This window comes from Miniopterus natalensis, chromosome X (assembly GCF_054644295.1).
Source record: "Miniopterus natalensis isolate mMinNat1 chromosome X, mMinNat1.hap1, whole genome shotgun sequence".
In the NCBI taxonomy this organism is placed as follows: Eukaryota; Metazoa; Chordata; class Mammalia; order Chiroptera; family Miniopteridae; genus Miniopterus; species Miniopterus natalensis.
This window is the reverse complement of record NC_142103.1, coordinates 105,056,353-105,082,694: the sequence shown is the minus strand read 5'-3', so window position 1 is coordinate 105,082,694 and position 26,342 is coordinate 105,056,353. Positions and strand designations below refer to the sequence as shown.

Here is a 26,342-nt window from a genome sequence, read left to right as displayed (position 1 = left end):
AAGAGATATTTCAATTTGGACTAAATGAAAATGTATATATAATGAATTTTACAATTCGGCTCCTCCCCAATCACTGCCCCCCCCCCCAAATTCTGATAATTCAAAAGAAATTCATGCCCCAGCCTGTGTGGCTCAGTTGGTTGGAGCATTGTCCAGGGCACTGAAGGTCATGGGTTTGAATCCTGACCAGGGGACATACCCAGGTTGTGGGCCCAACTCCTGATTAGGGTACATATGGGAGGCAAATGATGGATGTTTCTCTCTCTCTCCCTCTCCCTTTTTCTATCTCTAAAATCAATAAAAATATATCCTTGAGTGGGGATTAAAATTAGGGAGGGAGGGAGGAATTCATTTCTTGCCCACACGGCTAATTTTGACCCAAATATTTACCACAAAACTCAAAAGCACACGGCGTCGTCCATCCAGCAAAAGGTGGAGCCAAAACGCACAGCGGGGCAAATGCATAGCTTCCAAGTAAGACTGTAAACAGTGAAGCTCCCAAATCCTTAACGTTCCTAAAAATCCATCACTCTCAACAGTCTAGGCATGGACTAGAATGGAAGGGGGGAAGTTGACAAAACTTTGCTATGACACCCTCTTTAAAAAAATACTAAAAACCGGTAAAAACTCAAGGGATATGAATACTGGCAAAGCGATTTTGGAAGCTAAGCGGTGGCTGCGAAGTAAACCAGGTAAGGATCCCGAGTGATCCATACGGTCTCAGTAAACCGCGGTAGTTCAGAAACACCCAGCTGAACCACCCAGGGAAACCCGTCTCCCCTGAGGTTAAACAGAAAGTCCCTCATCCGACAATTTGGTTTCGTGGCCTGTCCGGCTCGTCTACAAGTCCAGGAAAATTGCCACGGCCGCGTCCTTGACACTTGTCCTTAACAGGCACCGTTCGATTTCTCATTTGTTCAATACCTTTCAAGAGAGTGTCATAAACTACGTGTTTCTCCAGCAGCTCGTCTGTGAGACTGGGCTCCGTATGGAAACAATCGCGACCCTTTTAAAGCGCGAAGAGGGCCGGATGTTCCAGGCAGGGAAAGTGGCTCATGAAAATTGACTATTTTGTAACAGGTTGAGTGGCACAAAACCAAAAGACAACCTGGATGCGCGCTGCACTGAATGAAACAATGTTGCGGGCGGAGCTGTGCAGGTGGGCGGGGCGGGGCTCACTGCGGGAAGCAAAATAGGTCAAAGGAATTGTGGGTTGATCTAAGTATAATATGAAGCCATCCTTTGTAAAACATTTAGACTAAGACCCGCCGGTGTGGCTCAGTGGTTCCCTGTCAACCTACGAGCCAGGAGGTCAGGGCACATGCCCGGGTTGTGGGCTCCATCCCCAGTCAGGGGCGTGCAGGAGGCAACCGATCAATGATTCTCTCTCATCGTTGATGTTTCTATCTCTCTCGCCCTCTCTCTGAAATCAATAAAAACAGATTTTAAAAATATATATATTTAGACTAAGAAATAGGATCGTTAGGTCAAAGACAAATACAAAGAGCCTGCCTTCGATGCCCATGGTGAGACTATATTTTAAGGTGCTTTATTAACTTATTTATTTTGCAGACATCCCTAGTAGGCAGGTACCCTCATCATAACTCTCTTACAGATGATAAAACTGAAACATGAACATCAACTACTAAAATTTGCACAGCTAGGAAGTGTGAGGTGGTCGGGCTCTTCTGGTGCAAATGCATTAGCAAAGAGGAATGCCGGATATGCTGCTCAAAGGCGGAGAAGGCAGGCCCTGGCCGGTTTGCTCAGTGGTTAAAGCATCAGCCCTCCAACTGAAGGATCCCCGGTGCGATTTTGGCCAAGGGCATGTACTTGGGCTGCAGGCTCGAACCCTGGCCCTGGTAGGGGCTCATGCAGGAGGCAACCAATCCGTGTGTCTCCCTCACGTGGAAGTGTGTGTGTCTCTGTCTCCCTTCTACTCGGAAAAGCAATGGAAAAAATATGCTCAAGTTATTTTTAAAAAATAAAAATACAATAAATTTTTTAAATGGGGGGGGAGAAGGCAGTGAGCAGAACATGTGATGGAAAAAGTAAGGCTATGTCTCAAATAATACAAAATATGTATATATTAGTCCCTAACCCCACCCCGCTGCTCCTGGCACAGAGCTCCAACTTCCCTTCTAAGGTCCTAAGCGGTACGAACACTAGGAGCATCTTTCTAAGGTTTGGTCTTGGGCCCTGGTTCCCGACACAGCTCCTAAAGCCCTTGCAATTCCCCGGGTGAGGGGAGTATGTTTTGTTCTAAGGAGGCGACTCTTGGTGGGCACCTGGATCGCTTCAGAAAGCGGGCTGGTCACCAGGAAGCAATGGTTAGAAAGTCAGCACTTGAGTGTGCTCCCCCCTGGTCCAGGGACAGGAGAGGGGCTGGAGTGTGTGTTAGTGTAGACCAGCGATTGTTTTTCAGACAGAGACTGGAAGGGAGGAAGGTTGGAGGTAGGGGAAGGGGGGAGAAACAGAGAGAAACATCAATTGAGAGACACACATCGGTTGGCTGCCTCCCGAATGCACCCCAACCAGGGCCGGAGATCAAACCCGCAACCCAGGTGCATGCCCTTGCCTGGGACTCGAACCCGTGACCCTTCCGTGCACCTGGGCCGACACTCTAACCACTGAGTCACACCAACCAGGGCTGAGTCTGGTTTAAATCACACAATTTCGAGCTGCAAACCTTCTTTCCTGCTTGTCTCCGACATTTAACAACGTCACGACGGAGTTTATTCAGAAAACTCAGGGACGCCGCGGCCTCACTGATGATGGTTGCCAACGAGCAGCGTTCAAGTCAAGAGTCTTAATTACCAGGATCAGGGCTCTCGAATCAGCGGAGCTGGAAATGGACCCGGAGATGGGTCCAACCCGCTCGTTTTAGAGTGGAGGGAAACCGCTGTTTCCCTTCCAAGGACAGTCATTAAAAAGGGGACCCCGCCCTGACCAGGGTGGCCCAGTGCTTAGAGCATCAGCCCATGCACAAACGGTTAGCAGGTTCAATTCCCGGTCAAGGTCATGCACCTGGGTTGCAGGTTCGATTCCCGGCCCTGCTTGGGGTGCGTGTGGGAGGCAACCCATGGATAAGTCTCTCTCACATCAGTGTTTCTCTCTCTCTCTCTCTCTTTCCACTCTCTCTGAAAAACAATGGGAAAAATATCCTCTCGAGAGCATTAACAACAACAAAGAAACAAAATAACTCTACGGCCAGCTTGCAGGAGGCTCCCGGAAACCGTCTGCAGAGCCAGCTGCACTCGGCTCTGCCTGGCCTGGTTTTTGGGTTTTAAGGCTGTTGAATGGTTGCAAAATGTATTGACATAAAGGCCAATGTCACCCTGCCTTCTTTTATTTTTTTAAATATTCTTTGGGCCCTGGCCAGTGTGGCTCAGTTGGTTGAGCATCGACCTATGAACCAGGAGGTTAGGGTTTGATTCCCGGTCAGGTTGCAGGCTCGATCCCCAGTAAGGAGGGGTGCAGGAGGCAGACGACCAATGTTGATGTTTCTCTCTCATTGACGTTTCTCTCTGTCTCTCTCCCTCCCTCCCTTCCACTCAAAAAAAAAAAAAAAAAAAAAAAGTCAATGGAAAAAATATACTCGGGTGAAGATGAAAAGAAAACAGGGGGACCCCCACCCCAGATACGCTCCCTCTGAAGGCTCCAGGGAAGATCCTCCCTGCCTCTTCCGGATTGGGGGGCGGGAGAATCCCTGGTGTTCCCTGGCTTGTAGCTGCAGCTCTGCGGACTTTGATTCCTTCTGCGATGGGCTGCCTTCTCCCTGGTTGTCTGTCTTCCCAGCGGGCGGGTCTTCACAGGGCATTTCCCCCCCCGTGGAAGGGCATCAGTCCTATTGGATGAAGGCCACCTGCATGGCCTCACCTTCATTACCTCTGCAAAGACCTTATTTGAAAACAGGGTCCCATGCTGTGGGATTAGGATTTTTTTAAAATTTTCTTCATTTTTTAGGTATTACAGATGTACCCCTTTCCCTGCCCCCCCGCATTAACCCCCTTTACTCTGCTCCCCTCCTCAGGCCTTCCCCACACCATTGTCTGTGTGCATGGGTCATGCATCTATGCATTTAAGTTCTTTGGTTAATCTCTCCTCCCACCACCCTCCTTTCCCTCTGCGATCCCTCCGTCTGCCCCATGCTTCCATGTCTATGGGTCTATTGTGTTCATCAGTTTATTTTGTTCATTAGATTCCACATATGAGTGAGATCATGTGGTACTTGTCTTTCTCTGCCTGGCTTATTTCACTCAGCATAATACTCTCCAGGCCCCTCCATGGTGCCCCAAAGGGTAACAGATGCTGCTTTTTCACAGCTGCATAGTATTCCACGTGTGTAAATGCACCACAGCTTTTATCCACTCATCTACAGATGGGCACCTGGGCTGTTTCCAGATCTTAGCTCTTTTTTATTATATCTTTTTAGGGGAACAATTTAACCACAACACTTGATTTATCTGTAGCAGGAGATTTATGGACTCGTGATGTTTTAGGTTTAGCTCCTACTGTTCAACCTGGCAGTCGGATGAGAAAATTGGACTAGGTCTATCTCTCTTTGCTCCTCTCTCTCTATCTCTCTCTCACACACACACATACATATATACACATATAAAAATTTGGGGCCTGCCCAGGCGTGGCTCAGCGGTTGAGCGTCGACCTAGGATCCAGGCGATCAGGGTTCGATTCCCGGTCAGGGCACATGCCCGGGTTGCGGGCTCGATCAATGACTCTCTCATCATTGATGTTTCTATCTCTCTCTCTCCATCTCCTTCCCTCTCTCTGAGATCAATAAAGATATATTAAAAAATTAAAAAATAAAAATTTTGGAATTTTGGCCCAACCAGTGTGACTCAGTGGTTGTGCTTCAACTTATGAACCAGGAGATCGGGGTTCGATTCCCAATCAAGGCACATGCCCAGGTTGTGGGCTCGATCCCCAGCAGGGGGCGAGCAGGAGGCAGCCGATCAATTATTCTCTCATCATTGATGTTTCTGTCTCTCTCCCCCTCTCCCTTCATCTCTCTGAAATCAGTAAAAATATATTTAAAATAAAACTACTACGGATTTAACGTCAGCAACTTTGAATGGGGCCGGGCAACGTATTGTTACTTTATTGCCATCTGAATAAAAATAACTGGTTTTGCATAATCCCTTTATCATAAAAATGTAAAAGTTGCCCATTTATCACAGAAATTAAAAGCGATAATACGAAATAACCTATTACGAAGTCACTGATGACAAATGTTACAGTGCATCCTTTGGGGCCAGTGATATTAATTCCCAGTCTCCGGGGTTAATAATACGTCTCTTGAAAACCCATTTTTCCCCCCCGTATAAATCCATCTTGCAGTCACTCACGGAATATTAAAACTTCTTATTTTGTTGAAGAACCTAATTTCAATCAATCAGCGTAACAGTTCAGAAAATACAACCCCATCTTGATGAGTGTTAAATTTAATTTTCTGTGCTGAGCACTGGTACGGCTTCCATCGATGTTAATAACTTCTAAATAACTGAGAGCTCTCACCAATCTGTGCACATGGGTTGGATGGTAAATCAGATTCCGGGCATCAAAAGAGACAGCGCTGTCTGCCCGGCGACTGCTTTCATCGATTTTGCCCAATTTTACATAAGCCAGCCAGCTGCATTTCATTCCAAGGATTTTCCTCTATTTTTTTCTCTCTTTTTTTTAATACTCTCTCAAGCTCTCACTCCCATAAATCAGTCTCATGTTCTTTTTTGATAAAGTGAATTATGTTGACTATCCCCAAATAGCCACCAAATCCTCATTACAACTGATAAAGGTTCATCCAGTCGATTCTCGTTACGAAGGAGAGCTTGCAGAATAATGCGGACACTATCTCTCTTTGCACAGTTTGCTGGAATTTTCTGGTCATGCCCGGCACAGATAGCATCCCAAACACAATGAAATTCCCCGTGTCAAACCTGGCATATGCACACCTCATTTTATAAATAACAGAGCGTTGTCACTGAGACGGATTTTGCCCCCAGGGGACATCTGGCAACGTCAGAAGACAGATCTTATTGTCACAAATGGGGACATATATGCTGCTGGCATCTAGGGACTTCAGGGCATGGATATTGCTAAACATTGACAATGAACAGAGCAGCCACTTACCAAAAAAAAACAAAACACACACACACAAATATCCAGACAAATATCAACAGTGCCAAGGTTAGCAAACCTTGCTTTAGAAGAAAGATGTATTCCTGCAAAATATCTGAGGAAATCAGGTTTGATTCATTTTATATTTTTTGGTTTTTGGGTGTTTTTTTTTTAAATCCTTGCCTGAGGATATTTTTTCCATTGCTTTTCAGAGAGAATGGAAGGGAGAAAGTGGAAAACAGACAGACTTCAATATGAGAGAAACACATCCATGGTTGCCTTGGGCATGTGCCCCGACCCAGGCCGGCGATCGAGCCCTTGACCAAGAACCTAATCTGAGACCTTTCAGTGTGCAGGCGACTCTCTAACCACTGAGCGACACCGGCCAGGGCAACAAATACCATTTTAAATATTATACAGCACTTACTAGTTTGCAACATTTCCTAATGCATCACCTTATACTAAATTTCAATGATCTCCTAATTATAGTTTAATTTCCCTAATCTATGTTCTAGAAGCTCGAATTTGCCAAACACACTCACAGACACACACACGCACGTGTACAGGACACACCTTGCTATTTCTAGCAAGATTATTCGTTTGAGAAGGTGAATAACCCGTTTCTGTTACTTGCCTACTGTGTATTATTTTTCTCCAATGTGTAACCATGTATCCAAAGGATCTACGCTTCTTTGGCTAAAGGATGAAATAACTGTTAGCAACATTGTAGAGCAGCGTTGCCAGGATTGGGGGACCGGGGCGATGCGGGTCAACAGGCGCAAAGTTCCAGGTATCAGATGAATAAATTCTGGGGATATAATGTTCTAGTTGCCAGCACTGTATTACACATTTCAAAGTTGCTAAGAGAATAGATCTTAAATGTTCTCACCACAAAACCGAGATGGCAACTATGTGGCGAGATGAAGGTGTTAGCCAAGGCGAGCATATTGCAACATATAAATGTATCAAAGCAACGCGTTGCACACCTTAAATTTACACAATGTTATAGGTCAACTGCATCTCTGCAAAGCTGGAGGTGAGATGAGCCCCCAGTGATGAGGAAGCAGCCTCGTTAGTCACCTGTCCCTAAACGGTCTTAATTTGGGTCATAATAACATTAGCATGAGATGGACGTCCTGCTGTAATTGTGTAGGTTGGGTTGCTAGGCTTTGGTCTTCATCATCATTCTAAATATAATTCGCAGGGAGGACTTCAGACAGACGGACGTAATCAGGTTAACTGTGAGTTGGGAAAGTGGCAAAATGTGCAGGGGGTGTGTGCGTGTGCGTGTGCGTGTGCGTTTAATGATGGAACAAAGAGTAGCTTCCGACATTCTTTCTCTTTGCCTCCTGGTCAGTCCTGTGTGTCAGCTGGACGCCAGGTAGCCTGAGGTCCAGCAACTCCTAAGAACAGCGCCCCCCAAAGCGCTGCATTTACAAAGCTTTCTTCCTGGGTGGGCAGGGCCTCAATCAGGAAGCCTCAGTCCCTGGGGAGCCTGTAACCTAAGACTGAGGATTACGGAAACCACGCCCATTCTTTTAAAAATAACCTGCGTATGTGCCACATTTTGCTGATTCCATAACCTACTTTCACACAAGATGAAGAGAAACTGCATGAAATGGAGATGGAGGGGGAGATAGAGCGGCCGGGAGAAATTTAATAGGCAAGTCGAGTGTTTTCAGGGCGCTGACTTTGGGGGAGTTAGGACACTATTGAAAAACCATTTTTGATTTCTGTGACTTGAAAGGTGATGATATAATATTGATGTTGGTGATTTTAGGCGTGGTAAAGATGTGCTGGCTATACACACACACAAAAAAAAAGATTCTTGTGTCTTAGAACAATGCACAGTTAATGTAAGAAACATTGAAGCCTCTGGAGATGTGCGTGAGTGTATTTGAGCCGCACTGTGGACAGTTGCCAGGAAGCAGGATCTGAACGGATGGAGATTTTGCTCCCGACAATGGGAGTTTTGCACCTTGTTTTATACATTACAATCGAAAGAGGAGGCGTATGTGGGTTCCATGAAATTCTTTGGTGACAGATGAGGGAGGCGGGAGGAAGCAAAGCAGGGAAACCTCTGGGGTTGGGTAGAAAATAAAATGATGGACACACGTCTTTTTCTCAGGCGGGTACAGATTGGTTAACAGTCAACAATTAACTCGATGACAGTGAGGGGATCTGTGGTCTCTGCAGAGCAGAGCCTGTGCCCTGAGGGGTCCGGAAAAAGGGAAATTACTCTGACATCCCAACGATATGTTATCCCAGATGCAAAAAGACAATAGACAGGCTCAGTTCAGGTAAAGATGGACCTTTGTCAGGGGAGATACCAGCCAAGGACCTGACGACCCTCCATAAACTGCTTTTCGTTAGAAAGTTTTCATTTCAGACCATCCTGGGTGGCTCCTTTAGGCCTCTGAGTTTGCAAGGCCCCCCGCAGGCCTCCCCTGAGCTCATCAGGTGAGCGTGGGGCCCCTTTCCCTCCACAGCACTGACATGTCTTTAGATGGATCATGTGGGGCCATAATGAGAACAGGGGAATAGGTGAGGTTAAATGTGAGAGACGAGTCATGCATTCATCATTGCTGAACCTGAGGGATGGATGCAGGACATCCATGACTCCAGTTTCTGTATTTTTGCATATATTTTCAATTTTCAATAATAAAACATTCCATAGACTTCAAGTACATAGAAAATTGCTTCTTAAAAAGGATTCAAGAAAGGTTTACAAATCAAAACAATGTAAAAAAAAACCACACACACACACACACAAAACTATGGCCCTATGATGAAGAACATGGAATTTATATGGAAGAATTTGGAAATAAGTTACAGGATCAAAACTGCAGAAATACCCTAAATGGCAAAAATTAAAGGATTAATAAGTTAAGTCATGACCTTCTCAGAGAATAAATCATGAAAAAAGATGCTATAAATATTTGCAATAGTACCAAGTGACTTCTGCTATAACATAATCTTCAAAATGGTATCACTGTAGATAGATAAAGAAATAGAGATCTAATATAGACACAAAGATATGAATGTAGTGATATAAATATGGGTGGAATTCAAATATAAATACAGGTAAGTACAGTATGATAGAGGCATAGTCCTGGATATAATTGAGTTATGATATTAACAGTTATAGACACTGATATGATGTATATGTGATATGTACAGATACATACATACATTACACATGATATAGATACAGATAAAAATGTAATATAGAGAGATAACGACCATCTATGTTTAAAATATTCAGAAAATTGCTACCAGCTGTTACACAAATTGTTTAGTGTTTAACCACTGTCTTGCGGAATGATGATTAGATTTTTTTTTTGAATTTTTGTATTTCCTTTAATACACACTTTTCTTTGCAAAAAAAACCCCCAAAAAACCACTGTCTCTTAAAGGCTCCTTGGAAAGGCTGCAGTGTGTTTAAATGACTTATTCATTAGATGGACCCAGTTCCCAGAACTCAAAAGAATGCTTCTTGAGATATACTTAAGTGATAACCATTCATGTGCATATTAAAATTTTATATTAAAACCCAGTTCATAATGTGAAGAGAATAGATCACTTTTTAGAATGTCAATCATGAGGGGAAATGTGTGCGGCCATGCATGCTGGCATTCCGAAATCTAACCTCATCAGAGGGGTATCACAGGTCAGTAGTATGTTCCTTCAACATTATGGAGAGTATTGTGCTAAGTGGAAAAAGCCAGTCAGAGAAAGACAAATATCACATGATCTCACCCATATGTGGAATCTAATGAACATAATAAACTGATGAATAAAGTAGAACCAGAGACAAAGAAGCATGGAACAGACTGAGGAATCTCAGAGGGAAGGTGAGAGAGGGGAAGAGATTAACCAAAGAACTTATATGCACATGTGCATAACCCATGGACACAGGAAATAGTGAGGGGAAGGCCTGGGGTGGGGCAGAAACGAGGTGGTGGGGGGCAAGAGAGAAAAAGGAATGGGAACATCTATAATACTTTCAACAATAAAGATAAAAAGAAAAATACTAAGATAACTTGTGAGAAGGGATGACCCCAGGCCATTCTTAAGCTGGGATCTATGGGTGTTTTGCTTCCTCCATAGGAAAACTACATATGGAGGCCATGAAACACAGTCAAAGATTTGTACTTTGTTTGTCCATGAAGGTTTCCTGGTGAAAGGTAGTATGTGTGTATGCTGGACACCCCTGGACCAGCGAGATGAGCAGAGCTGACCAATACAAGTGAGACTGTGAGGGAAACATCAAAGTCAGAAACCGTGGTCCCTCACACCTTCCAAGAATAAAATCCTCCTCTATCCAGACACCATCCAAGATTAAACTCTTCTCCACCCAGGTCCAAACTCTGGCTGGGAGGCTTGCTCTCACGGTTCTTTAACACAGAGTCCTCTCATTCACCAGCTATCAAAGTGCAACAACGTATTGGTGTCCAAGCTATAGGGACAGAATAAAGTAAGTAACCAAGCAGCAACACTAATGTAGTATTGGATTTTAATACAATGTAGCATTGGACGTATACACTAAATACCCATGCACGCATACAGATATAAAGGAATAAATAAATGAATTGCTACAATGTAGCACTGGATGTATACATGAAATACTCACGTGCACACACAGATACAAATGATGGAATAAGTAAATGAACTGCTACAATGTAGCATTGGAAGGATACACTAAATACCCACGCACACATGCAGATACAAGTGAATGATGGAATAAATAAATGAACTGCTACAATGCAGCATTGAAAGGATACATTAAATACCCATGGCACAGACAGATACAAATGACCGACAGAATGAATAGATGAACTGGGGAGAAGGGACAACGATTCTTTACAGAGAAATTCTTAATAATCAAATACTGGACCATCCAAAACATGAAGCTGAATTCTCCCTTCTTCCTCCATGAACGGACTTTAGTGACTTACTTCGAAAGAAGAGATTATGGAAAGAGGAGGGGTGTGTAATTTTAAAATGGAGATACCTGGCAAATATGACCTCAGCCAGGTGGCACGGGCTCCATCTCCAGGGAATGTCATGTCGATGGCTTGTGCCCTTGGTACGATCATGAAAGGGAAACTTATTTTTCTGTGTTTCTTCCCCAACAGACACGCCCCAGTCTACAACAGCGGACAAACTCCAATTGTACATAATACCTCCAAACTATTAAGCTCATGCAAAGCAAGGTCATAAAACTGTTGCACACAGGGAAACAGGACAAGGAAATTAAATGGGGTATTGTGCTGGGACCCTGGGTGAGTAAGGGGCATTAGGTAGGAACTGGTGAAACAGCAAATAAAGGGTGAAGTTTAGTTCATCGTAAAGTACTGGGTTTGGTGCCTTCCCTGGGACAAATGAACCCCGGCACAACACTATTAAATTGGTGTGGAAAATAACTAAGCAGCTACTGTCTGGACTATATATTTTTTAGTATAACTAGAACTCATTTAAAGCTGAAAAAATAAAAACACAATTCAACATACAGATGATGTTTATGGAATTGTACACCTGAAACCTATATAATTTTTTTAAATGTTTTTATTGATTTTTCAGAGAGAGAGAAAGGGAGAGAGAGATACAAACATCTAAGAGAGAGAAACATTATGGATCGGCTGCCTCCTGCACGTCCCCTGTTGGAGATCAAACTCCCAACCCAGCATGAGCCCTGACCGGGAATTGAACCGTGACCTCATGGTTCATGGTTCGAAGCTCAACCACTGAGCCACACCAGCTGGGTGAAACCTATGTAATTTTATTAACTAATGGTCACCCCAATAAATTTTTTAAAATAAATAAAAACAGTATCACAAAAATGTCCCAAAGACCAAAAAAACAAAAAAGAAATGGTTTACATTTTATAAAATGGTCCATGTGCAAAAATAATAGTCAGCATTATAACAGCAGGGAGGCAGGTCTGCCGGCTTCAGACCCTGACACTTTCCAACAAATGGAGTAATCAACTCCTGTTTTTAACTGTGCAGGAGTACAACCCAGACTTACTAAAGCAATTTAACAACTAAGTTAAAATTTTAAAATGCCTCTCATGGGAATAAAAAAAAAAAAAATCGTTTTGATTGCATTTGGTTTAAAGCATCATGAAAAAAATAGTGTCAGACAAAGGAGAGGCCTTTATCCACAGCTCCAGGCTCAAGTTCTTAGAAAAGTGATAGTGAAAAGCTTAAAAGGCCCTCAACAAAGAGGCACATGTGTTTGTCAAACAATTATTAACCCCCAGGTACACAGAGAGCCCCTGGGAAAGAGCCGAGACACTAAAACACCCCAGGTGTCCCAGGTCCCCATTACAACAAACATTTACCCGAACATAGGGGGTCAATAGTGAGCTTTGCTGATGATCCACACAGATCATGCTCAGCAACTGTAACTTCTGCGTCTCCTTGGACCAGTCCCTTAATCCAGCTGAATCGTCATTAAAAATCACAATTTCTGTTTTTAAATTTTTTCTGTGTTGTTGAAAGTATTACAGGTGTCCCCTCCACCCCACCGCCCTCCCCAGGCCTCAACAGTAAATATTCTTTTAAAAGTGGGTAACAATGTATCCTTTCCAAGATCCATGCCTTTGCTTCCCCCATAAACAGAAGTAGCTAAAAAAATGTATACAATGTATTCTTGACTATTGTTCTTAAATCTAAAGAGAGGATTTCTTTTTCCAGTAGGTTTGATATCAGACTAGAAGAAATAAAAGCACATGCCTTCCATTTGACCAGCTCTGGTGAGCATCTGGCCCCAGGGAGATGGAAAGCCCCCCCCCCCCGCCCCGCGCCCCCCTCCCGGAGCAGCTGGAGATGGACAGTTAGAAACTCAGGCAGCTGGATAACTTCCCTCTGGGGAGACCCCACAGACTGGAAAGTACCAGAGAAACCAGAAGCGATGCCCGTTGTGTGGGAACAGAGAGTTGTTTCAACATCTGCAAATCCAGACCCGCCCAGCAAGGTGTGACAGACACCCATGGGCTCAGCTCCACCCTCCAGGAAAGTCCCGAGGCCCCGCCTGGAGACACTGCAGGGTTTTAAGACAGAGGTGTCTTTTCTCTAAATTAAACAGTGTATTTGGGAGAGAAGGGAACAGTTTACATTTAAATACAATGTTGGCACCACCTTCCCTTTTTAGTTTTCTTGACCTTAAACCGTATTTAAAGAGAGAAAAGGTAAGCGCACATCTTGGGATGATTTACCAATAGAACTGAAACACTCAAGTTTGTCAATAAACGTTATTCATTTGAATGTTTATTGACTCTTTTATGGCATAAATTATTTGTGCATATGTAAATATATATGTTTATGTGTTTAATATATATAATTAATATATATAAGTTATATATATATATGCTATTTAACCCATCACATCCAAATCAACAATTTAGTTCTATAAATGCCCAACATATATCCTTATTTTTTTAAAAATATTTTTTTTTGGTTAATTCTCACCTGAGGGTAATTTTTCATATTTTTAGAGACAGTGGAAAGGAAGAGGGGGGGGAGAGAGAAAGAGAGAAACATTGATGTGAGAGAGACACATCGATTGGCTGCCTCCTGCATGCACCCCAACCAGGTCCGGGATCTAACCTGCAACCCAGGTACGTGCCCTTGACTGGGAATCAAACCCTCAACCCTTTGGTATCAGGCTCATATTCTAACCACTGAGCAACACCAGCCAGGGCTTATGCATATTTACAGAACTAAACAATTGCATGTTAATTTGGATGCGACCGGATTAAACGCCCCAAAAACTTGTCATATTAATACGGTTATTTCTGTAATTGTCATGTAATTTTTATAACTGTTCATACCCGATTCTTGCTAATCCTCAAAGGGAGACTCGTCAGGCGATGGAATCATCCCGTAAATTCACGGACATTACTCGATCTGTGATATTTAGGGTGACTCACGGCAGCCTGAGTCACCCTAAAATACCTTCCCACGGATTTTCAGTGGCTCAATGTCTGAACGGGTCTTTAATCCCCACAACCTGCCGCCGCTGGGTCTCCGCTAGGAACCTGAGTCGCCAGAGCGCTGTTGCTGAGGTTGCATTTTCCCAGGATACATGTGTTGGCTCCTCTTTGTTGCACGGTCTCCACGGCACCCGCCTGTCTCCGTCTCGCAGACGTCCATCGGTCGTGCTCTGCAACACCGTCAGATTTCTCCCGCTTTCTGCTCTGCTCTTCTAGTCTCCCTGCTTCGTGTTTCTTGTCCCTGAACATTTAGCTACTATGTAACTCCGGCGTCCCTGTTACACTTTACTGTTCTCAGCAAGAGATACTTTGTCTCGCCTCGCCTGCTGGGATGCATTTCCGCCGCTAACCCTGAGCTCCCTGCACTAACAGGCAGAGATAAACCCCAAAGTCAGGTATTTGCCTTATCCATGGTTCTCTTTTTGTATCTGTTTTTTGATTTTTTTAAAAAATGTCTTGTCTGCATCTCAACGGTTGTGATTTTCTAACGATACTGTTTTCAAACACTATAGGGTGTTCTAAGTGCTCCCAACCTAAGCCCGGCACGTGGGTAGATTTACAAGTAGCTGCATGGTTTTTAAAATATATATATATTTTTTTATTTATTTCAGGGAGAGGGAAAGAGAGATAGAATCATCAACGATGAGAGTTATGAATCGGCTGCCTCCTGCACGCCCCCCGACTGGGGATAAAGCCCGCACCTGGGCATGTGCCCTGACGGGGAATCAAACCAGTCACGTGAAGATGCTCAACCAACTGAACCACACTGGCCGGGGCAAAACGTCTTTATTCTTAATTATAAGAGTGAGGTTGATGTTTTATTGTGCAATTGTCCCCACCTCCTACACACACACTTTTTTTTCCCCTTCAACAAATGATGCAGAAATGAATGAAATGAAAAAAAAAGAAAGAAAATCCCAGCCAGTTGATCTCTGCGGATTACCTTGCCAATCTAAACACGTTCGAGTACTTAGGTCCTGTTAGCTCTTCTCTCTGCTCTGTGTCAACAAAACATAATAGAAGGATTCTCAGCACACTTCGGTGGCGGCAGTTATGTAATTTGGGCCACACTCCTTACAAAGCATCTCCAGTGATCTGTGATGTCTCCTGAATTCATTCAGGACGGGCTCCTCGGATCCTTCATGTGTGTGTTTTTACTGTAAAATTGGAGAGAGGGCTATGGCATTGGAGATTCTCCAAATTTATTTTATCTTGGGAGCCTCCGTAAGAAAGAACCCCTGCCTGGCCGGCGTGGCTCAGTGGTTAAGCATCAACCTGTGATCCAGGAGGTCAGAGATCGACTCCGGGTCAGGGCACAGGCCCAGGTTTTGGGCTTGATCCCCAGTCGGGGGCGTGCAGGAGGCAGCCGGTGAATGACTCTCATCATTGATGTTTCCCTCTCTCTCTCTGAAATCAATCAATCAATCAATCAATCAATCAATATTTATATATTTATATATTTATAAATATAAATATAAATATAAATATAAATATAAATATAAATATAAATATAAATATAAATATAAATATAAATATATAAAATCCCTGACTTAGGAAATCTTCCCAACAATTACTATCATGTTTTCATTTAAAAAAATTTTTAATTTAAATTTAGTTTTTTCCTCTGAGACAAGGCAATCTATACTTCCTATTTCAGCAACCCTAGCTCACCGGTATGAGTGTCACTGTCTGTTGTCAACATTGTTTCATGAAGCTAAAATACCTTAAATGGTTGGAAACAGATTTGATGAGGGGTGATAGAGTCCGAGACAATCATCTGTGATTTTACAGTCTTTGATACTCGGATACATTGGAATTCAAGGTGTTGTTCATGCCTTCGAAATGCTGAAATATCTACCTGTTGCTTATTGATTTTAAAGAAAGACCATAGGGGATGGATGTTAATTAATGAGCCTAGCTCTACTACCCTATGTTAAAGTATTATACTTTATATGTATATATATATGCTTTATATATATGTATATATATACTTTATATATATATGTGTATATATATACTTTATATATATGTATATATATACTTTATACACACACACACACACACACACACACACATAAACACATACCAGAAAATGGGAAGGGGCGATATATACAAGAACTAAATACCCTAATAACCTTTTCATGAACATTCCCACAGGTCGGGATTTTGGGGAGCAGATAGACACCTAATTCATCTGTATCCTACCAACACTAAATTCAGCTGCCAGCATACAACCGGCACATAGTACATGCTCAATAAAAGCGATGCATGAAAGCATAGACACAAAGAACTACTTGGCGCTGGAGTGAGACCCTAGCTTCCAGAAAACGTTGACTATATCCTGAGGAACTCCATTTCCGAACCTACCATATGAATTTTCCAGGGTGAGCAAGGCCATCCAAGTGACCCAGCCCCCAGTAGGCAAGCGGGTGCTTAGAGGAGTGCCACGGCCACCCACCAGCACGCCCATGGGGGTCAGCACGGGTCTTTCCCGCCGAGCTCCACGCCATCGCGGATAGAGGCTGCCTCGTATTCCAGGGACAGAAGATGCCTGGCCATCCAGGCAGGAAGATTCGCGGTTCCACATATGTCCCCACTGACGCGAGATTTCCCCACTGACTACCCATTAACTGAGCTCCCCTGAGAGCTGTGATATGCTTGTTACTACGGTAACACTGACGGCTCTTCCCCTGCACTGGAATGGGACGTTGTCGTTCCCGAGGACCCGTGAGTGTCGACATTGTGGACCGGCCTGGAAATTCTAACCACATAGGTCACCTTTTCTTCTGGAAAAATGTGCATCCGACTGCCTACCTCTTAGCCTATCTACCTATCTCATCTATGTATCTATCTCTACACTGTATGTACATTTACATCAATTTTTATATATTTACATTAACTTATTAGATAGGTTATACATTTAGATACAATCGTATGTAATATTATAATAAAGGATTACGTAACTATAATACATTACAGTGGTAAATGAATTGTATCCATTATATATAAAAAGTCTTTCCGATAAATTTTGGAATAGAGTGAGTTTAGGTAATAAATGCTTTCTTCATAAGCTGATATAAATGCAATTATAGAAATGCATGGCGTGTAAATATAAATATGAAAATATATAAATACAAAAATGGAGCAATGCTTATACCTAGGTCAACGGAGCTCAGCTAAGTTTGACGACGAAGACTCTCTCGAGATCATCTACCAACAAAACTATTTTGTGGAGGCAACCGCTCTTTGCGAAGTCGCCGTACCTGCTCTGAGGCCCCTGGCTCCACCTGCCAGCAGATGGATGCGCCAGAAACCCGCATCTCTTTGCAGACTTAGAGTGTGTCATTGAATTTCTGAAGACCCCCCACTCCGTTGGGGCCAGGCGACAACCCAGATGGGAAACCCTTGCCCATTAATTCCCCTCCTCTGGCTGTCGACTGGGACGGTGCCCTCTGCAGGTGGCCCGGGACTCCAAACGCCCGGGTAGAATTAGAACCCAAAGGCAACCTGCAGGACCAGAGGGACCCAGGTCACAAAGAGGCCATTTATGAGTTTCTCAACCTTTGTGCCTTCCAGCTTCTGGCGTTTCCCCCGAACGAAAAGGCTACTTTGTCTACCGTGCTGATACAATGTATCCGGCTCCTGTGCCAGAGGCTTCAATAGAAGGCCTCTCAGCAGAGCTCTTATGCACAGAAGAAAGAAACACTTGCATCTCCTGCAAGGCAGATAAAAGGGTTAGGAGTTTACCTTTTCAAAACAGTGCGCAGTTTGGCCCTGTAAACATCCTGAGACTCTCCATCCCGGGAGGCAACAAAGGCACGGTATCGACGGACAAGAAAGGGCCGTATTTTATCACACGTAGGGTATAGATCATTTCACCGTAAACGTGGGTGACAGTACCTTGTTAGAAAATACCGCTCAAAGAATGCCCGGCTGGCATTGCTCAGTGGTTGAGCGTCGACCTAGGGTCCAGGAGATGGCAGCTGGATTCCCGGTCAGGGCACATGCCCGGGTTGTGGGCTCGATCTCCGGTCAGGGGCATGCAATTAGTGACTTTCATCATTGATGTTTCTCTCTCTCCCTCTCCCTTCCTCTCTCTGAAATCAATAAAGACATATTTTTTTTAAAAAAGAAAAGAAGCCCGGCTGGGTGTGGCTCAGCGGTTGAGCGTCGACCTGGGATCCAGGCGATCGGGGTTCGATTCCCGGTCAGGGCACATGCCCGGGTTGCAGGCTCGATCAATGACTCTCTCATCATTGATGTTTCTGTCTCTCTCTCCCTCTCCTTTCCTCTCTCTGAAATCAATAAAGATATATTTAAATAAATAAATAAAATTAAATTAAAAAGAAAAAAGAAAAGAAAGCTTCGAGGAAATGTAGAGAAAATGACGTTTGCCCTGAAACACACCCTGTCTATCTATTTAGGTCTCATTGTTCACAAAGGTGCTCACCTTCAAAGAGGAGTAGGAGTGCTCCAGGTCCATCCCAGATCACTTACATTACCAAATTTTTTTTAAATGTTTTTATTGATTTCAGACAGAGGAAAGGAGAGGGAAAGATAGAAACATCCATGATGAGAGTCATGGATCGGCTGCCTCCTGCACGCCCCCGACTGGGGATGGAGCCCACCACCCGGGCACGTGCCCTGACCGGGAATCAAACCCTGACCTCCTGGTTCATAGGTCGACGCTCAACCCCTGGGCCACACCAGCTGGGCTGCATTACCAATTTTTAAAATATCAGCTAGGTCTGGACAAAAATAAAGAAAACGACAAAGGCAAACTGACATCTTTCATTCTGACATTTTGGTTATTTCTGCTTTGATCTAAAGTATTGCAATAGCTTTTGGTTACACATGCACATGGGAATATGCATCTATATAAACATATACGCAGACCCACACAGGTCAGCTCTTACCACGTGCCTTTAAGCCATGAGGGCGAACCCAAGTGATAGGATAACAATGACATTTCGCTCCTTCAAGTGCACGGATTTTTATGTTTTGCTACCTATAGCCCATTCAGAGAGCGATGCTTCTTTTAAGTGGGAAAAACTGGACACAGTGGAAGCACTCGGCCTCGATGGGCTCTGGTCCCCACCACCACCCACGCGGTGTTGCCGAGACCTGAACACTGCCAGCTCAGCCATCCGTGCTGGCTGGGTGTCAAGGTAATGTCATCCGAGTGCCTCCCGCGGTCCTGACCCAAACACGGGCGGTGTTGAAATACCAAACACGGAAAAAGGACACCGTGTGCACATCCCGGCGCGGCCGTGAGGGCAGAGCAATACGCAGGTATAAACGCCGATGCACCCGGAGGCTTCTGACCAGCGCCCATCACAGCGTCCCGCACCCCGGTGCTTTCCTCAGAGATCCAAATCCTACCGAGTCCTGCAACTTTTGTGTGAGGGTGTGCGTTCACCTGAGGGCACTTTTTCCATTGATTTTTTAGAGAAAGAGAAAGGGGGGCAGGGGGAAAGAAGGAGACGGAAAGAGAGAGAGAGAGAGAGAGATAGGTGGGCTGCCTCCGGCACACGCCTCCCCCAGGGCCAGGGATGGAACCTGCAACCCGGGGACGTGCCCTTGACCGGGAACCCAACCCAAGACCCTTCAATACACAGGCTGAGGCTCCAACGACTTAGCCACACCGGTCGGGGCAAGTCTCTATTGTTTTTAATGTAGAAAACCAGCGGGCAAAGTTACACACTCTAAAGGAATCGACTTGAGTGTCCTCTCCCCTCACCCACCAAACAACAAGAAAAACCCCAACAAATCCACAACCAAGCAAAAATAGAAACGGAGACGAGGCTGGATGAGGGAGTGACCTGCAGATATCTAAGCGAGTCCGATTCACAGAAGAAACAAGGGGCGTGGTGACTGCCAGGGGCTGGGGCAGGAGGAGATGACAGTTATGAATCAACGGCTATAAAATTTGAATTAAGCAAGACAAGGGGTTCCACAGACCTGCTCCCCGACATCACACCTACGGTCAGCAACACCGTACTGTGCGCACACATGAAAATTTGTGAAGAGCGTAGGTCTCCCAGTACTGACGGTTCTCATCATAACGAAACCAAATAAAATCATACGCCTGGGTGATGACGTCACAATCCGGGATCCCCGCATCCAACCCATCAGCCTCTGGGCACCGACACGATCGCCAATATCAGCGCACAGAGCCAGGAAGGCCCGATTTTGTAATCCAAAAACAGCACTTCATGACTGAGACAAATTGCTATTTATACAATGTAATTGTTTGTTGTTAGTGTTCATCCCCACTGGAGGATACTTTTTCCATTGATTTTTAGAGAGAGTAGAAGGGAGAGAAACATTGATGTGAGAGAGACACATCAATTGGTTGCCTCCCACACGTGCCCCGACTAGGGCCGGGGACCGAACCTGAAAGCCCTTGTCTGAGAATCGAACCCAAGACCCTTCTGTGTGCCGGCTGACATTCTAACCGCTGAGCCATGCCGGCCGGGGCTATATAACCTAATTTTAAATAAAACTACCCAGACCAAGCTCTGGGGTCATTTCCCACATTTCCAAAGAGCTGTGAAAACACATGTTATTTTCTGAGCACCTTGCTGACATAAAAGTTTCTCTCCCTGAAATTTATTCCAACGAGGCCTCAAGGGCTCATTCTAAGTCATTTCCTTCCTAAATTATACGGCAACTGATTCAATGCAACCTCAAGTTACCATATATTTTATATTTACTTTTTTTTTAAAAAAAAAAAATATATATATATATATTTGATTTCAGAGAGAGAAAGGGAGAGGGAGAGAGAGAGAGAAACATCAATGATGAGAGTCATTGATCGACTGCCTCCTGCACGCCCCCTACTAGGGATAGAGCCCACAACCCAGGCATGTGACCTCCTGGTTCATGGCTCAATGCTCACCCATTTAGCCACACCAGCCCGGCACCATATATCTCCTTTTTTGTTGGGGTTTGGTTTGTTCACTGAGCTACCACTTCTGGGACAGAACAGAGGCTCATTCTTGAATCCGATTGGCCCATTTCCACAGGTAGGTGGTGCTCAGGTGTTTTGCAAACACCTGGGACAGGTGAACTCAGCACCAACTCTCTGAAATTTGAAATCAGAGCCCTAGTTCAACTGGCTTTTCTCCACCACCCACCTTCCATTCACATGCTGGTTTCATGAGCTTTTTCATTGATTTTTGGTTTAGTAAAACCATCAGTGAGAAAAAAAATCTTTCTGTTATATATTCATTCAAAGCCCATAAACAGGCAAATTCTGGGAGGGATCACTTTTTTTTTTTTCATTCCTGTTCATTTGTGTTACTCTGTCCCGCCCCACGAAAAAATGAAGTGGTGGTTTCCCGTCCGTCCTGCCATTCACCAAATAAAGAACAGTGGTGGCTTTGAAAGGCCCAGCGTAGGTTGTTTACAGAAAAATGACAAGACTGGAAAATATTCATGGAGTGAATGGCCCGTGAATGGTTATAGTTCAGGCCAGATGACCTCACTGCCCAGACCCACGTGGCCTGCCGTTTCTACATTCCCGCTTTCTATCCTTGAATGGGGTAAAAGCCCTATCCTGCATTGGAAACTTGTGGCTGACAATGTTTAAGATATCAGCTTTCGATACATAGTAGCCATCGTCTGCCTTAGAATTCTTTAACGTAATCAAGTAGAGGATGGACTCTCTCTTCTGAAAAGATACAGTATCCAGACATAAATAGATAAATAAATGGGCCTCTGACTTAAACTAGACTCTGAACAGATTGTGTTCTCATTTGGGAATAAAATGCATATTGTTAAGGGCAGAAACCATTATAGAAAGAATGAAGTGTGTTTTCCATACTCAAAAATCTGTTCCTTGCACGAGACTTTCACATAAGTAATGTCAGCTGTCACCGAGATTGGGACTTAAGTATGTTTTAAGCAGAGAAGCAGGGGACTGTATGAAAGCACTCAAAATATTTTCCTGTAACCACTTCATTTGAATAAAACAAGTTCCCTCAACAAGTGGCATTCTTGACAACACTTCATTAACCAGGTGAAACGGGTTTGAAATGGAAGCTCCTGAAACCCAAGGCATCTCCCCGGCCCTGGAATGTTTACTTTTGTGAGGCCCCAGTGGCAGACTGGGGTCCTCCGTCCTGTCCTCTGTCTAGGTTTTGTGTTGTGTTCTGGATATAAAAGCACTTATAATTCTTTTTTTAATATTTTTTATCCTCAGTTGAGGATATTCCAATGCTTTTCAGAGAGAGTAGAAAGGAGAGAGAGAAAGAGACCCATCAATTGGTTGCCTCCTGCACGTGCCCTGACTGGGGCGGGGGTTCAAGCCTGCAACAGGGGTTCATGCCCTTGGCCTGAATCAAACCCAGGACCCTTCAGTCTGAGGGCCAACATTCTAATCACTGAGTCAAACCAGCGAGGGCAAATGCACTGTATTGTAAAGCATGCTTAAGAGAGACCCTTGCACATCCTGAAAGCCATACACTGTGCAATTAGCGAGCTCTCTCATCCATGTGCAGAGGCCAGAAGCTGTGCACAAAGCAAACAAAGTTAAAAGACCAAGTTCAGAAATTAAAAGACAAAACACATACTTATCATGAGTCTACATTCCAAGCCAAAATAAAAATAAAAACAAAAAAGGAAAAGCTCAGATCTATTCACTTGAAAATTTAATAAAATGTATCTACCTCAGATAGCAATTGGTCACTTATCAAATACTTTTCTATCCTTAGATTGGGGTAGAAATGAACTGATGGCGAGGGAGTGTCAGCTTTAGGGAAAGAAAAAAAAAGTACAACGAAAAATATGTGAAAACACCTGAAAAGGGGCATCCAAGACAACCATGGCTATGAAACATTAATTATCATGAAACTCCCTGCTCAAAATCATGTGGTTTAAAAGAAAAAAAATTCTCATTTGAATGCAGTGATTTAAAACTGACGTAGTAATTTACCACTTTGGTCAAATGGCCCCGATTATTTTCTTACATGTCAAGTGGTTTTTTATATATATGTATGTGTCTATATATATATATTATGTGTCTATATATATGCATGTGTCTATGTATATATATTATGTGTCTATATATATTATGTGTCTATATATATATTATGTGTCTATATATTATGTATCTATATATACTATGTGTCTATATATATTATGTGTCTATATATTATGTATCTATATATTTTATGTGTCTATATATATATTATGTGTCTATATATATATTATGTGTCTATATATATATAGACACACATATACACACATACAGACAGGGTGGGGCAAAAGTAGGTCTACAGTTACTGTATGGAAAATAATACAACAATGAATAAATAATGCTACAAGAATAAACTGTATTTTCCATACCCACAGCCGTAAGTGTACTTTTACCCCACCCCTGTGTATAGTCATCTACATTTTCTTGGTTCATAGAAGACTGAGTTGGTAATATGAAAAATATATATATATATGCCTATCTATTGGCATAGGCCTCGGTGAAATTCTTAGTTGGGCGACAAATTTTAAAAATGCAGATTTTTAATTTTTTTTTTTTTTCTGGAAAGAAGGTGGAGGCAGCCATGGGCCATGGGCCCGCCCCACCCCCAATCTCCTGCTCCATCCACACAAGGAGGAGACGGATCCTGGCCATTTTCGGGAGTCGATCCCTGTTAACCTCTCCCCACGGCCCACGAATGGTAGGAAATAATTCTCCACCCCACCCCCGTCCACCCGCCCACACCAAGAAATCCAAGTTTCTGGGCAATCTGTGACAATTGCACCTAACATAAAATAAAAAGGCAGGTTTCTGGTCATCTCCCCTGGGCTCTGCCACCCTCCTGGAGGGAAACGCGGAGCCTCTGCCTGGAACCAGGCGGATCTCCGAGCAGCTGCTGCGGATTCGTCCGGATTGAAACTCAGGTGTTTGCAGGTGAGAAAGGCGCCCACGGACACGCCTTAAGCGCGCGCGTCTGCGTGGCCCGCACGACGCCCCCACAAGCAGCACATTCGGCTTCATCGAGGTAACCAGGTCTCCCCAAACTTTTCTCTTTTGTCTCCCGCCCCCCATCCCACCCGCTGCGTCCCCTCAAATCCACCCTAAGTGCTGCCTCCGAGAAGGAAGCCGGCGCGCATCTCCTCCCAGCAACCCCCCCCCCAAAAAAAACAGTTCAACGCCAGGCAGACTGGATGGTGGGTCCCCTTCAGAAAGCGTATGCCAGGAGCCCGGGAAACCGTTCCCCACAACTGAGCAAATAGGGACAGAAAAAAATAAAAAATAAAATAAAATGGAACGAAGATTCCACACCACCACCTTGTGGACTCTGCTCGCAAGAGCAGCACCTGCTTATTAGTTCGCTCACCCCCCCAACCCCCGCCACGCATCAACCCTCAACCCCCCAATTTAAGTTGGGTGCAAAGGACAGGCTGGCATGGGCCATCCTCGCGCCCCCCAGACTCGCCCAGGCGCGCGGTTTTGGGCATTCGGCGCGCACCCCGCGCGGGCGCACGCTGCAAACCGGGGCGCACGGCGGGGCCACCCCCACCTGCACTCCCTGGACCCCGCAGGCTGTCTCCTGCACCCCCCCCCTTTCCCCAGCCAGCCCCGAAATAGCAGCTTAGAGGCTCCGAAAAGAAAGCGAGGCCCACACCTGCGAGTCAGTTCAAAGGAAGAGCTCAGGAAAAACGAAAACCGCAGCCAGAAAAAAAAAAAAAGCCACCAGGAAAGGGGCCGGAGACATGCCTAAGGCGTCGTCCGGGGCCCCTCGCCCTCCAGGAGGGACATCCGTTCCCACGGTGGCCCGGGCCAGGCCTCGGGGCTGGGGGGCCGGAGGGACCGGAGGCCGCCCCCGCGCTCCGGGAAGAAAGGGCGCTGTGTCTGGCGGCGAGCAGGCGCCGAATGGAGCGCGGGGCCCAGGACTGCGCGCCACACGGGGCCCGAGCCGGGGGCGCACACCCCGGTCCAGCAGGGACCCCCGCGGGGGGCACGCAGCTTACCGCTTCTCGGTGGGGCGAAGGGGCCGGGGCGCGGGAGGGCGCAGAGGACCCGGGCGCCCCGGAGCAGGGAGAGCCGAGCGCGCCCGGGGAGGCTGCTGGCGTCCTGGAGAGCGGAGGGGGAGGGACAGCCGCGGGGTGGGGGCGCAGGCGGGGACCTCGGCCCCTCCTCCCACCTCCAGCCCGGGACCCCGCAACCTCCGCAGCCCAGCGACACGTCCCACCCACCCCACCCCCACCGCACCCCACCCCGGCGGGCCAGCCTTTCCGCAGGTCGGGCCGCGCGGGTGCGGGAGCAGGCCGGGGGCGCCTCCGCCGCGGCCTTGGGGAGAGCGAGGGACTCAAGTTCACTCGCTTTTTTTTTTTTTTTTTGCTTTTTTTTTTTTTTTTAGCATCTCCCAGTCCCCCGCCCACCCCCACTGCCCCCAGCCCGCAGGCTGCGGGTTTCGCCCCCAGATCTTTCGGCTGGAGCGCGAGGGGGCCGAGCTGAGCCGCGAGGAAATTGGGGGTGGGGGGTGGCTGGCGGGGGGACAGATGAGATTAGCCGGGGAAAGCATTAGGGGGTGGGGGGACCATGATTAGAACCGCGGGACAGCCCAGAGCTTTGGGATGGGGGGTATTTGTTACGTGGCCCAGGGCCGTGGGGATGGTCCGCGGACTGGAACCGACTCCCCAGCCCCCAGCCCCCACCACGGGCAAGGGACCGGCCGGCGGTGCGCTGGGCGGGCTCTGCTCCGGGGTACCCGGGCTCTCTGTGGGCACCAGCCAGGGCCCCGCATCCCCCTGGGACCCGGGCTAGCCCGTCCCCGCAGCTCCCAACTTTTGTTCTCTTCCCAAAAAGCCATAGAGCTGCTGCCCCTCGGAAAGGTCCAGGCCAGACCGAAAGGCTTCAGAAGAAGGAAAACCATCAGCTACCCCCCCGCCCCCCCACACACCCCCGCCTTCCCCTGGAACCCACACGCAAAGGGGGTGCGGGCAGGCGGCCTGCGCCCCGGCTTTGCAGAAGCAGCGCTAAGCTACCGTGGTTGCGTCTCCCCCCGGGGTCCCCGGCGCGCTCCCCAGCAAACCCCACCGGGTGCCCATCACTCACGCGCGCTGCTTCGCGCATCATCTTATCCCAGGCCCGCGCGGAAAAGGGGGGGCGGGGGAGAGCCGCTCCATGCAACCCCAGCCAGACCTGTTTTCCCTTTTCCTCTCCGGTTAACCCCAAAAAAGCACCCCCAGGAGGTGGGAG

General features: G+C 45.8%; 1 protein-coding gene across 4 annotated transcripts in view; it reads right to left on the bottom strand.

Annotated features, from left to right (window-relative positions):
- NLGN4X (neuroligin 4 X-linked) overlaps positions 1–26,342 on the bottom strand; it is a 134,645-nt gene that overhangs the window by 107,287 nt on the left and 1,016 nt on the right. The window contains exon 1 of one of the 4 annotated variants that reach the window (XM_087829543.1): positions 25,112–25,321. The exons of the other annotated variants lie outside the window; for them this stretch is intronic. The gene's annotated coding sequence lies outside the window, so the exon portion shown is untranslated. Of the gene's footprint in view, positions 1–25,111; positions 25,322–26,342 lie in introns of those variants that run through there. 4 annotated transcript variants of the gene reach the window in all.